This window comes from Falco cherrug, chromosome 11, assembly GCF_023634085.1.
Source record: "Falco cherrug isolate bFalChe1 chromosome 11, bFalChe1.pri, whole genome shotgun sequence".
NCBI lineage: Eukaryota > Metazoa > Chordata > Aves > Falconiformes > Falconidae > Falco > Falco cherrug.
Genome location: NC_073707.1, coordinates 10,389,013 through 10,403,523, shown reverse-complemented (window position 1 = coordinate 10,403,523; position 14,511 = coordinate 10,389,013). Strand labels below are relative to the sequence as shown.

Genomic DNA, 14,511 nt, shown 5'->3' with positions numbered 1-14,511 from the left:
TCGCACGGCGCACGACGGCAGACCAGCTGGGCGTGCAAGCCTCGCACAGCGCACGACGGCAGACCAGCTGGGCGTGCAAGCCTCGCACACTGCACGACGGCAGACCAGCTGGGCGTGCAAGCCTCGCACGGCGCACGACGGCAGACCAGCTGGGCGTGCAAGCCTCGCACACTGCACGACGGCGGACCAGCTGGGCGTGCAAGCCTCGCACACTGCACAACGGCAGACCAGCTGGGCGTGCAAGCCTCGCACACTGCACAACAGCAGACCAGCTGGGCGTGCAAGCCTCACACGCTGCACAACGGCAGACCAGCTGGGCGTGCAAGCCTCGCATGCTGCACAACGGCAGACCAGCTGGGCGTGCAAGCCTCGCACGCTGCACGACGGCGGACCAGCTGGGCGTGCAAGCCTCGCACACTGCACGACGGCAGACCAGCTGGGCGTGCAAGCCTCGCACGCTGGCAGGCTGGCTGGGTGTGCAGGGCTCGCTGCAGAGGGCACAACCAGGTGCACAAAACAAAACGGGGTAGCAGAGAAAGCAGAGGGGGGATGGGGGAAAAGAGACAACCTATGAATCTCAGCACAAATGTGTTTTTCATCAAAGCCAGGTAGCAACTTACAGCACGGAGGAAGAGATCTAGACAGATAATTCCAACAAAAACATAAGTTACTTCCTAAAGCAGTAAAGGAGGCCCCAGACATTTTTGTGTCTCCTCCATTCCGCACTGGCTCTCATACTGCTTTTAGCAAAATACGCTTCAGCAGCCTTAGAGAGCTCTTGTTTGACCTCAAAAAGCTCTCCAGCCTCCTAGAGCAACGAAAGATCCCTACCTCCACCCAGGACCAGCCAGCACTTCACTGGAAGAATGGATGAAATGTTGGAGAGATATGGGAGGAGGATGTTACTGGCTCGACTCCTGCCCACGAGCACACAGCCCTCTCCCCATCCACCCAGGGCCACCTAGCCACAAAGAGCCCAGACTTCTTCTTTCACGAAGGAAACTCCCTACAAACACAGAACTTGGGCCTCTTCCGAAGCCATCCATGCTAGGCATGACATACACCCTTCTTAACCACCAATAATTTTTATTACCTGCTACAACGCTCCACTCCTCGCCCCCACCCTGTTTCCTAAACGTATCTGCTAAAAATGGAGCCAGCTCCTAGCCCATAAGAGCTGGAGGGCCCTGAGCTGAGCACACATACAACAGCATTGATTTGCAGAGTTCATGCCCCAAGAAGACCCCAAATTTATCTGTACTGCAGTTTTTCTTTTTATAACATCACCGATCGGTTCTGTTCAAATATTGGAGCTCTTCCAGCATTTCGCTGTATCGGTCAGCTCTGCCCTCAGGTCAGCCATTTTGCAGCAGTGCCAACCCCAACTTCATCTTCTCCACTAAGTAAATCCTAAACCGAAGCTCAAAAAAAGCGCCTGTGAAAAAGCAGGAGGGTGGGAGGAGGTGCTCCTTATGGCTTCTGTTGGTGTCCTGCTTCTGGGAAATGTAGTAACCCAAGGAACTGCTGCAAGCACTAGATGTTAGACCACTCTTGGCTTGGAAAGCTTCTTTTGGTTGGGTTTCACAGGACTCCAGCCCTCTCCGATCAGAAACTGTTTCCCAGTATGGATGGAAACACAGTCCATGCAGGGGCAACAAGCAGGTCAGCTTTGGTGGTGCAACCCTGACTCAAGGGACATCACTGAAGCAGGTGCCCTCAACCAGACCCAAGGGACATCACTGAAGCAGATGCCCTCAACCAGACCCAAGGGACATCACTGAAGCAGATGCCCTCAACCAGACCCAAGGGACATCACTGAAGCAGATGCCCTCAACCAGACCCAAGGGACATCACTGAAGCAGATGCCCTCAACTTCCACGTTAACCAAATCTACACTGCACCGCTCTCACTCAGGAAGCCTAATCCAAAAATCCACCCAATTCTTTCAAGCAACATCCCAACAGCCCAGACGCAGGCGGCCAGAGTGCCTCTCCCAGCCCCACAGAAGGAAACCTGCCGCAGCATCAAACACTCGATGCTTGGTTGCAACAAACCTTCACAAACCAGGCAGAAGGGGCAGAACATCACAGAACTCGTCTCCGAGATGAGGCTGTGCAGCCAACGCTACTCACAGTCACCTCCTCTTACGATAACATGCCTTGATAGACTGCATGGGTGAGTACAAGGGCCAAAACCATGCACATCCCAGCAGCAGACATGCTCCTGTGCCGACAAGGAGCCTGGTAAAATCCAGCCGAGATGTTCCACTTGCCAGGGTGCGCAGGATGGGGACATACACCGTGCCTAACCGCTCTAGATTGGGGTGTCTCCACACAGCAGTGGTCTCACACGCCGTGACATCCTGCACGGTGCTCAAGACCGCAAGGGCGGTCACAGGTCTAGTCACGTCTCTAGTACAAGGCCACCACTTCTTGCTGCTCAACATCTGACCCAAGCTCAAAGTGGAAATGCTAACCCTAACCCTAGGTGACTAAACTAAAAAGGTGACTGAACTTTAAACAAAGCTGACTTTTGATCCGGCTCAGATCAAGCTTTATGTTCAAAGTTACTCATTCATGTTATTTAAACAAATCTGCCTACTTCTACTCCAGTGTGCTTTTAAGGGACAAGTTTTTAAGTTTCATATTTGGGAATGCCACCGTAGATCCTAGGTGACCCCTCATCTCCTCCTCCCCCCCTCTTCTTGCCAAAGGGACCCTCACCAGCGGGGTACCTCACGCTGCTTTCCGCAATCTCCCCCTCCGGCTTCTGAGGATGGGAGCTCGGCTGTTCCCACACCGTGCTTTGAGCTTGCATTGGCATCTGCAGCTATGTGGTCCTGGCCATCTCCCAACATGGTTTTTTTCCATCCTTGGGCCATCACACCAGTAGCCCCTGAGGCTGAAGTGGCAGCGAATCCCCCAGCCCTGGGTATGCCGGTTAGAGCATCTCCTCTCACATACGAGGAGACACAACACTCCAATACCAAAGCAAAGGAAAATGACGGAGAAGCCTAGCAAAGCCCCCTCACACTATTCTGGGATTATTAATTTGTATTTCAGTGGTCTTTTTGTTTGTTTTTTAATTTTCAAGAATCAGGCCAGTTTAGCTAAGGTTATTCTACTTCCACTGAAATGCATACCTCTCTCTAGGATATATAACAAGTACGTATATTTACATACTTACATACCTATCCCCACCTATTTTTGCACTAGGAAATAATGCATTCATGACGCAGTAAAAATTGATATTGCTGAAATAAAAGCTTTTGTGTAAGCTGTCTAACTTGGATATGGGCCAGAGTTGTATGTCACCAAGGGAAATTCCTCTTACAAGTTATCTTCTCTGAACATTTCTTCCTCCTTCTGAAGTATTAAAGATAGAAACCACCAGTTAAAACAAAACAAATGCATCAGTCTGATGAGTATTTTCTGAAGTCTGCCAGGAACAACAATTTTCAATTTCTTTCCCTCCGAAGTACAGGGCTAAAAATTGTAAGCCTGCCCCAGTTATTAGGTTCCTCTCGCTCTGGGCTGCTTATAAAGCCTTATCTTGTCTGGATCTGCGTTGAGACTTTACCTGTAGCAATCTCAAACAGGACGGAGCAGCAGCACTTCAGAAACGAGCACACTTGCAGCCAACTTCCCCTGCCCTTCTGGGGAGGTCTTTAAAAGCTGACCGAACATCACAGCTCGATCAGAGATCTCGGCAGATTACAGCCCCAAGAGGTGAAAAACGATTCGTGTGAGGGCAGGGAAGCGGAGCGGAAATTTCCCACGCGCCTGCCTAGAGGCCCTGGCTCCCCTGAACCCTCCGACTCCGCCGGGGCACGGTGCTGCCTGGGGAGATAAAACCACCGGGCCCTGCACTGCCAGATCAAACGCTCGCACAGCAGCGCTGGCGGTTAGTGCTTAGCAAAACCGCTCCTCTGGCTGCAGCCGTGCTTAGCAGAGCTGTTTTAAGAGACCAAGGATGCCAAGCACTGTGCGGAGGCAGGGAGGAGGGCTGGAGATGGACATATGCGCTACCCGTGAGGAACTGGGTGCCTTCCTACTGTGCCTGCATCTCCAGGACTCTCCTCTTCCTCCTGGGAAATCCTCCCCAAGGCCCCTCACACCCCTTCCAGCACCGGCACCACACGAGGGGCTGCCTTAGCTTCCGTGGCCCTTCCCCACAGCACAGCCGAGGCAGCTGCCCTCCTGCCTTGATGAGATCCACATCCCCACCCCAGCCCTCCTCCCACCCTCCACAAACCTTCCCGGCTGGAAATCATTATCTGCCTTTTTGGTCAGCTTTTTCCCCATCCCTCCCAGACTCCATACATGCAGTGCCTGTTCCAGGCTCACGTCCTCTGCTCACCAGGACGTTTCAGAGTTGATGCATGAGTCCCACAGGATGCTTCAAGTGCAAAGCAATGTCCGAGACGGGTGTCTTCTGCCATAGTGTACTGCAGCAGGGACCTCGTGCATGTAAGATGGTAGAAGCCTTCAGTATACAGAAAGAGGCTGACAGCGGAGCAGCCAGAGCCACACACACCAACAACCACACCGTGCAATCCCGACAAAGCTGCCCCAAACTGACAAAGTGCTGACAGAGTCTCCTCTAAAGCACATGCAAAACTGCAGCGAAAACAAGCACATGGGCTGGCACCCCACTTCAGCATCGAGTGCACGGAACTAATTACACTGTTAATCTTACACAATATAATTATATATGCATCATGTTATTATCATTAAAGGGAACTGTATTTTAGTATGTGATCCAAGGTTTAGCGGGCATGCTCCACTGGTCTGGACAAGCACCTTAGAGAACGATTGCTAAACCTGGATGCAACACACCGAAGCACAGCCCTGTCCTTCTCCCCTCTGCCTTTGACCATCTAGCCCTAAAGCGTCACCAGCCCCTCTCCCCAACGCGCAGGCTCTGCCCCGACACACGCCGGCAGGGGTCACAGGCTCCCACACAGCTACACCGAGCCCTGGGGGGGGTGAAGGGGGGGTGGCGGGTGCCTATTTTTGGTTTTACTTCCCTATTTCAGATGCACCCAAAGGAGGAAAAAGAAAAGGCCCTTTACCATTTCAGCTACTAACACATTAAACAGCGCAACTGCTGACCAGAGGGTTGGGCAGGCCAAGACACAGGTATTATGAACCAAATGCATCACTTTGCTTGTTTTCAAACGTTCAACTCCCCCAGCAGGCTCTGCATATTACGAGCCAGGCCTAACCAGGCTGCCTCGTCTGAAATGGTGTTTAGTAACAGGGGACTGGGTTCGGCTGTTCAACAGAACACACCTGAGTGTTTCAGGAGGGGCTAAAGATGTCCTGGTCCATATGGAAGGAACTCTTCAGTTCAGTGCTCCCAAAGCACGGTAAGAGAAGGATTATCTCTGCACTAAAAGGGTATCTGTGCTTGAGAGGTTGGCCTGGCCTTGGCCTTTGGCTGGCCCAAAGACCGACACCAAACCGAGGGACCGCCAGAACAGCAGCGGGCACCGCTGCCCATCTGCACCGTGCACAGGCACCAGGGCTGCCCGCACGTCCACGTGTCCGAGCGTCGGCGGCTCCCGTGTCTGCACAAGATCCTGCTATCTCACCAGCCCATCTGGGGGCACACCCCAGGACGTGTCTTTGTCTGGCCAGCAAAGCATTTCCACAGAGGAACAAGGAAGAAAAACAAAACTAAAAAAGCCTCCTGCTTGCCAAGCAGGGGGAAAAAAAACAGAAAGACATTTTACAGGGCAGAGCTCCACGGCTAACTCGCTTTTATGATCCTCTGTTCTATACCCAAATCCCACCCAGCCAGAACTTGAGCTGTTTGAAGCTTAATTTCCTTCTTTCCCCATCAAAAGAGCAGCTGCCAAAGATGCCCAAGGCAACGTGCCACACTCTCTCTTTCCCACTCACCTACCTCCAGCAGTGCGCTGCCACTCCTGCCAGTGCTCCCCAGGCCCCGTATCGCTCCGTTCTGACATCCACGCAAGTTTTGGCGGCTCTCTGCCCTCTTTGGGGATGGAAATCCAGCAGCCTCCTGGGTAGGCAGGCTGCTGGAGCTCCACCACCTTAGCCCAAGCGTTTCAGTTTGCAATGCTAAAGGTAATACAACACTGGGAGGGAGAAGCGTTCCCTGGCCAGAAAGGAAGAAAGGGTGGCACATTTTCCATATTAAAGATTCAGGTTTTAAGCAGAGGAAGAGGAGATGAGCATGCTTCCAGCAGAGGAGCAAGTGAGGAACGACATCTAGCACTCTTGATGCCAGCAAGCTGAGGATTCAAAGAAACAGCTATACAACAAGGTCGTCCCAAAACTTTTTCACACGTGAAAACAGGTGTAAACCCAAAACCTTTATTTGCAGTCACCTCTAAAAATGCCCCCTACCGAGTTAGCTTTCCCATGCACAAGAGAAAAGGTGGGGGTCCCAGCATCACCACCTTCCCCAGTCACTGCAATGGCTCAGGCTGCCCAGGAGTCTTGCCTTGCACGATGAAAACCTTATGGTGTATGCTATTTGTATGCCAATCAGTAGCAGCATTCACGCAACTATTGGACTGATAAGGTCCAAAGCTGAAGCGCAGAGCTCTGTGAATATTCAATACATGATATGGGTCTTTTGGACTAGCTCATCCTCCCAGGAGGCAGGAGCCGAAGGCTTGCAGTGCTGCAATAAGGAGCAAGATGCTGGTGGGGAAGAGTGACAGAAAAGAAAAGTAGTGGTACCAACAATAAAAGCACTTCAGGCACGTTCCAAGGTCAGCTGTGAAAGCAGTCAGCTAACTAAGCTAGCACCACCAGCAATATCCCCAGAGGATTTCTGTGGAAAGCTCTAACCGAAGTGAGCCCCAGCACACACCTTATATTAATTTTATGTAAGTCAGAATAATCACTGGATCTTTGACATGTCTCTCTGGAGCACAACCGATACACATCAACACCTACAAGGGCTCCCACAAGAAGCAGAATAAATGTTTTCCTTTTCTTTAAAGGAGAAATATAGGATAGTTGCAAGGGGAATGACAGAGAACCCTTCCTGTTTTCTTCACCATCCTCCCAACTCTGCATGGAACATGAGACAGCCCCAGTGCAAAACCAGCAGCACCTCTGAATGCATGTGGCCTCGTCACGCTGACAGCAGCCACGCTCTTGCCGCAGGCATGTGAAAGGGAAAAGAGGGACAGTGAAAAGAAAGGAAGAGCCATGGTCGTCACCTTCATCTCCAGGTTCCTTCGCTGTCCACAGCAGTTCCTGTCAAACCCTTCAAGGCAGAAGTAGATTGCCAGGTAAGAGCTGTAGGAGATGCCACCACAGGGAGCACGTTCGTGCTCTGCATCTTCATGCTCCCATCTCCCTTTTAATTGTGTTCTCTAACCTAGGAAAGAAAGTAAGGAGATGTTAGACAGCCACATCAGACTGATCAGAAACCACCAGACCGGGGACTACAGCCCCCAGCCAGGACCCCACTGCAAGTCAGCAGTGACACGGAAACACTCCGCACTTGCAAATGCTGCTGCGCCCACAGCACAGGCAAGGGTGACTTTGGTGAGACCAGCAACTGAGCTGTCAACACCTTTAAACATAAGTTGTGCTTGAGCAAAACAGCGCACAGAGCCCGATTTTTAAGGCAAAATCTGCTTGTGAAGACCTCCTGGCTGCAGAAATCCCCAGAGTCTAACACCAGGAGCCAGGATCAGGGAGAGCTGGTAATATGGAGATCAGGGCAGAAGAATTCACCCTCAGCACTGGAGTTCTGGATCCCTACGGAGATCTCAGCAACACAGCCTGTACAAATGTATGCGCAAAGCCCCTCTTGCAGATCCCTCTGCCACTGAACCATTAATAGCAAACCCCACCACCCACACTGATGCATGAGAGCAGTGATGCACTGCACTTATGTGATGACCCCTCCTGGAAACACAAAAGAGCCTTTGTAGAGTTTATTTTCCTAACCTCTCCCCACCTTCTAAAAGAAACTCAGTGTAGCTACAGCACGTGTCCTAAAATCCTCTTTAATAAGATACTAATCACAAGACTGTTCAGCAAGTGAGAGCACACGGTCTGCTCAAAAAACACCGCCTCCCATAATTATCCTGTCCTGGGCAAGTTTCCAGTGTATGTGCATGGCCTGGCATATGTTTCACCCCTGAGTCCAGCAGCTCAGCTTTTTGCACCCGGCAGGGAATCCAAGTGCTCACAGCTTAAGGAGAAGTCCTAATATGCCAATATCCCAAATTACTGCCAGCTTGAACCATCCGAGGACCTACTGCAACATACCGCAGCAGCCGAGGGAAAGCAGTGGGAAAAAGCCAAGCCTGGGCTCTGCAAAGTTTGTGTAATGAGGAAGGTGGGGGGCGGTGAGGGGAAGAGGTAAAAAGCAAGAGAGGAAGATGGAAAGAAAGAGGGGTGCTGCTCGGTGCAGAGACACACTGGCATGCGATGCCTTACCACAAGCGCTGAGGTCCCACCAGCACTGGCTGGTGCAGGTTCTTGCTGGGTGAGAAATAATGAAACTAGAACGACACTTGAGGGTAAGGTCAAAGGGAAGGAAAACAGCCAGAGCTGGCTGCTCGACTGAGAAATAACGTTCCCCGCTTCTCCCAGCCAGCAGCGGCACCTCAGCATCGCTGCACCTTCGACAGCCACCTCACCCAGTGAGGGGTGAGCTAACACAGCAAGCAGTGACAGCCAGCAAGGAAATACGGATGGGCAGAGCACCGGGGAGCTGTAATGCAGTACAGAAAGGCTGGATGAGTAATGGTGAGCCCGAGCCCCAGCACATTTACATGCCGGGCTAGGAAATCCCCAGCCAGCAAGTGCAGCACAGCAGCAGGATCCCCTTGCTGCAGGCTGCGCTGACACCAGGCTTTGTGGCCTGCAGAAAGGCATGTGTGAGTGAGGGAACGATGCAAACAGGAGAGAAAAGGGATGCAGAGGGCCACAGGTGACCAAGCAAGCCCTGCACGCCACTTGTCCAGCCATGCAGCACTTCTTCAGGGACGCTGCTTTTAAAAACGTCCAACAATCAGCCTCTGGCTCCCCGCTCCCTGCCCAAGTCTGCCGATATACACGACTGAAAAGCAAACCCAGAGATGCCCTGGGAGGCACGCAGCTTCTGCTGTGGCAGCCACGGAGCTGGAAGAGGAGGCACAGCGGTCAGGCTGTCTGCCCACTCCCTCCCACTAACAGGTCACAACGCTCAGAAATATTCCCCAGCATCTCCACAGGGTAAGAGGATCAAGGGGATGTGTGCCCCTCACCACAGCAGGACTGCAAGACTGCCGGCTCAGGAGCACCTCTGGCATCCTGGTGCTTTCCAGATGTGCACAGAGCCCGTGCTGGGTGCTGAGAGCCACCAGCTGCGGGATGGGCAGCATCGCTCAGCATCCCTCCAGTCCTCAGCACTTGTCCCACAAGCCACAAACACAGAATGGTCAGGCCCCCTTGCCTTCTGCCCACGCCTGAGTGTGACAAGTTCATCAACACAGCATTTCTACAGGACAAGCATTCGTGCCACCAGGAATACTAGCAGAGTTACCGGAAGAGAAGACACCTTGGAAGATGCCAAGGTGAAGTAAGGACCCAAAATTAGCCCCTCACACCACACAGTGTTGCAAAAATTACCATTAGTTTACTATTAATTATTCTTCTTCCCTCCTCAGACAGAGGATCTGTATGGAAAGATACCGGGTACCAACCCAGGTGAGTTTCTCTGCCTGAAGGGAATGAATTAACACCGCAGTAACACCCAGGCTCCAGCGTGGCAGGTACGTGCGCTAACAGTTAGCCAGTAATCACAGGCTGCAGGACCAGGAGGCGAGAGGAGGCAGCAAGCCTCTGCTGATGTTCAGCAGCCCTCCCGCTGGCACAAGCTTCTGGCTTACATTCTTTCTACAAGTGAGAAATTATTTCTCCTTCCCACCTTACCCAGCTGCACACAACCAACTGCCTGATGGTTGCTCTGGCAGAGGAAAACACCCCACCATCTGTGTTCTTGTAAAAGAAATGGTATTTGTTTATTGCTTAATTGTTAATGCATATTCATCCCAAAATTAGAAATCTTGCCACCACAACTCTTCTACAACATAATAATCAAAGCCCTGCCTGTAGAGTTAATTAGGGTTAAATAGAAAATCATTAAACCACATGCACCATCCCGGAGCGCCCCCGGGCCGAGCAGAACAGCAGCTCCCTCTCATCCATGGCTTGGAGCGGGTGCTGTCACAGCCGGGAGGGCAGCGAGGCACCCTGCCGCAGGGTGTCCTGCCTGGAAGCAAGGACACAAACGCACGCCACCACCAGCAGAGACGGCTGCACCCTCTGGTCCTGTCAGCCAGAGGAGATGAAGATGTGAGGATCGAAGGAGCCTGGATACAGCAGGTCTACCTCGTGCAGTGGGGTGGGATGTGAAGTCAAGAAGTGGAACGAGATGCTGAGGAGCTTCAGGCCAGCACCAGTCCGTGGAGACGGCTAAGGCAAGGACCTGGAGGTGGGCTGGGAACAAGCCTGAAAAGAGGCAATGGCTGGAGCAATTACTTGCCCCTCAGGCCACTGAGAGCCCGTGGTTCCCCAGGTCATTAGTGCCAGCCATCCAACAAACCCTCTCCACACAATCTGTCCTCTCCACTGATGGTCCACAGAGAGGACAATGTCTCATCACCACTGCTTGCTGATCACCCAAGCAGCAGTAGTACACATGGTGGATGCAGGAGCCCAGCTCCTGGCAGAATGGCCCCTCTCCTCTCCCCACACATCACAAAACACACGCAGAGAAAAGACATCATCCTGCACCTCATTTTGTCACAGCATACCTCCTTCACACAGCAGAAGTGCAAGCTGAATGACAGCACTGATGCTAGGTTCTACCTGTTAGGGGTTTTTTAACCCCACTAAATTAAAAAAAAAAAAAAAAAAAGTGTAGTAAATAAAGCACAAAGGCCAAATAAAGCACCATGAGAGGCAAATCAAAGCTGACAGAGTGATTCCTTCCTTGCTTCTGTTAGAACTGTTATGAAACCTAAGAAACATCTTAAACTTTTCACATCCCTTACTACCAGCCCCTTGCACAAGGTCAGACCCATCATCAAGTCTGCACATAGGCTGAGTCCTCAGCACCAGAATTGCATTTCACAGACATCAGAAATTATTAAGAGAAGTAAAGCCCTGGAAATCTCCCAGAAGAGCACCCAGATCTGGCTGGGTACGCTGTGCATGCCTCGGGTCCTCATCTATACGGAGATGCTTTCCAACAAACGCATTGCAAACTGCAGATGCTCAGACATTTATGAGGAGCACCACAGAAAAGCATACTAGAGAACTTACGTTTCTGTCCTTGGGGCAAGGTTTAAGTGCACAACAAGCAATGCATAGTTTCAGAGCAGCAAAAAGAAAAAGAAGAAAAAAAAGAAAAAACAACCACAAAGACACATCCGTTTTGCAGAAGGAGCAAGGCAAGCATCAAGCCAAGAAGCAGCTGTGAAACCACACAATCAGAAGCCATAGTGCCCACACAAGCCAAATCTGGGCTGTGTAAGTCACTTGAAATGCTATCCTGCCTTCTGAGAGCCTGGTTTTGCAGCCTTTTCCTGCTGCTACTGAGGTCCAGGTTGACGGCTTAACAATTCTACATGGGCACAGTAATGCTTGATAAGCCTGCCATTACCACAGTGTAAACCGTTGCATGTCTATATAAATTATTGACGTGGCTGATGCTACTAGAATACCACCTCTGCTACAAAATGGAACCTTCTTATAAATAAATCACAACAACAACAAAAAAATAATCAAAGGCATGAATATACAGGAATTCCACCACCTGCGTTCATTTTCATGGGACGTAGCTTTGCTTGGTTTTGATGCTCCAGTTCAAGAAGCTACCGTTCACCCTTGCTCAGTTCAACTGCTTCACGACACTGCAGGAGAAAAGACTTCAGACACCAACCACTGCTGAAGCTAGAGGAGTAGAGGGCAGGAGTTTCTAGGGGAAATACAGATGTCCTTCCACTTTAATGAAAGACCCTCTCCCATTTATTAAAGTGAATTCTAGGACAAGGCTAGGGCTACTGCGGACTGCTGCAATTAATTCCAGTTACAGACGTAAGTTTGGCAGCTTGTGCTTAGGCAGCCTAACGAGCATCGTCTCAGAGCAACAGGTCTTTGTGAACACTGGACAAACTCAACCCTCAGAAGCCACAGCAGCAGCCCAACCGGCATTCCTTCCCCCAGGGGTGGCTCAGAGAGCACTGAGGCAACGGCTGGAGCATCTGGGCATGATGCAATTGCAGCTGCCCAACCTCAACCTGTGCTACCTGGGCAAGGGGTTACACCCCTCAAGGGCTAAACCCAAGGAACTGAAAATCCAGTTAGCGATTGCTGTCTTGACCTTGCACTGGGGGAAAGGCACACCCAAACTGTGACATTATCAGGATATTCTAGCAAAGAAATCCCCTGCTGTCACACTGCCTTCACATGAACAGAGCTAGGAGCTTATCTGTTGAGAGGCAAGTTCAAGCAGGACTTTGCTTCCTACCCTTCACCAGGACACCGTGCAGTAACAGAGACACGGCCAAGCCACACAACAGCCATGGTTCAAGCAGGAGCTACACCATGGCCATCAAGAATGACTACCTGTGCGAATTATGGCTAACCCAATCTCTCCCAGCTGGCAGCAGCCTCACCCAGGCAATACGCCAGCAGGATCCTTTTTCCACACCTACCTGTTTTCCAAAAGTTCCTCACCACTTTCCCCGGACAAGGTACTGCAAGCATGAACATTTCCATGTCAAAACCATCTTGCCTGAGATAAGCTCAGCTTCCTTGATCCTCCTCCCCAAACCAGAGCTGAAGAATTGCTCTTTTTCCAGCGAGCAGCACCAAAGTACCTTTTCCCCAGGCTTGTTTTAAGGGAGTAGTTTTTGCAGCTCATCTGCCCTGACACACCTACTTTTTGACACAAACACACAGCTAATAGTCTGGTAACCAGCTATAAATTTTTCATTAGAACTACTGATAACACCAACAGCTAAATTCAGTTTGGAGAAAAATAAGGAAGCAAGGCAGAATATATCCAGACGTTTGGAGGAGTTCTAGGGGTTGTTTTTTTTTTCTCCCCAATTCCAGAGTTTGTTTTCGTGAAACCTAAAAAAAAGGAAGCAAAGGGGTGTGTGTGGGGGTGTGTGTGTGTGTGTGTGCTCAGAGACGCTCACAGACCAGAAAGACCCAAAGCTCTCTAGAAGATGGCTGCTTAGGAATCTGGCAGGGGCTGAGAGGGGCTAGAAGGAGCGATACTGGAAGGAGGAGAAGGTTTCTTGGAGCATAAGGTCAGCCAGGCATCGGGCCAAGAGGAAAAGGTGTGTAGGTCCGATACTCTGGGCATGCCTGCAAGATGCTCTTTAGGCTGCCCATCTAAGGAATGCTTTGAAATGGCTGCAAGATTGCAACACACAGCATTAACGCAATAGCCCACGGGGCAGCATCAGATGGGAGAAGCAGGACATGACTACCGTTTTGCCCAGCCTGAGTGTTTTCACTTTAAAAAAAAACAGCCAGTGATGGAAATAGCTAGCCACGAAAACCCCACCAGAAGCACAGCCTGTGGTTACGGAAAACCTGACAAGTGATCTTATGGCAGAAATGGTGGGCCACGTTCTCCAAGAGTCATTGTCACCATCCCACAGCTGCTGGCACCAGCCAGTGAAGCACGGCACATGGTGGGGCTGCACACCGAGGGAATGCGGGGGGCTGGCAGCATGCAGCTGCTCCCTCCGCTTACCGGGAGACCTGTGCAGCGTTTAATCACACCTCAGGTTTATTTTCTTCCAGACGAGGAGAGTTACAGCAACCAGGGGTGACCCACATGGGTGGAAGCTGGGAAGAAAGACCTGAGACCTCCTGACAGCAGCAATTTTATCAGCTCTGCCACTGACCAGATCACTGCGGAGGTGCTGCGAAAGCAAGAGCGCTGCCCGGTACTGGCTCCAGCAGGTGGGTGGTCTAAGACTTGGCTTAAAACCTGCCAACGGTGGAGCTGAGCTGTGAGCAGCAGCGGCCACGTTAGAGCAACTCCCTTCCTGCCCTGGCTGCGGCAGCCACCCACCGACCCGCGCGGCGCACGCGTGGCAGGGCACCGCGTTCACGCCTGAGAACGCTCCACACATGTGAAGTGCCGGCAACAGCCAGATGACGTTTAGGTGCAAAACTGAGTACTGGAAATATTACCTGCAGGGTTTTACTCGCTGTCCTCACCCAGCGTAAAAATCTCAACTTGGCGGTTGCAAAAGAAGGAAGGGGGGGGGAGGCATTTCTGCAATACTGCTAAAAAAAGTTAGGCTTCCAGAACGTTGTCTGCATGGAGACAGATGGGAAAAATCAAGCCAAATTAATGGCAGGCATGAATTTTAAAAGTATGAGTTAACATGCATTAATGACCTTGGTACACCCTCACACATGTAGCTACGGTAAGCTTAAATTTCCTTCATTTCCATTCACTTCCAGCATGAACTAAACTAAAATTAATTAACAG

General features: G+C 51.2%; 1 protein-coding gene across 4 annotated transcripts in view; it reads right to left on the bottom strand.

Moving 5' to 3' along the window:
• Positions 1 to 14,511, bottom strand: part of ST6GAL1 (ST6 beta-galactoside alpha-2,6-sialyltransferase 1) — a 47,932-nt gene that overhangs the window by 25,765 nt on the left and 7,656 nt on the right. For 2 of the 4 annotated variants that reach the window (XM_055723338.1, XM_027808977.2), the window contains exon 2: positions 7,205 to 7,365. The gene's annotated coding sequence lies outside the window, so the exon portion shown is untranslated. Of the gene's footprint in view, positions 1 to 4,359; positions 4,461 to 7,204; positions 7,366 to 8,438; positions 8,568 to 14,511 lie in introns of those variants that run through there. The other 2 variants (XM_055723340.1, XM_055723339.1) reach the window with 2 other exon arrangements.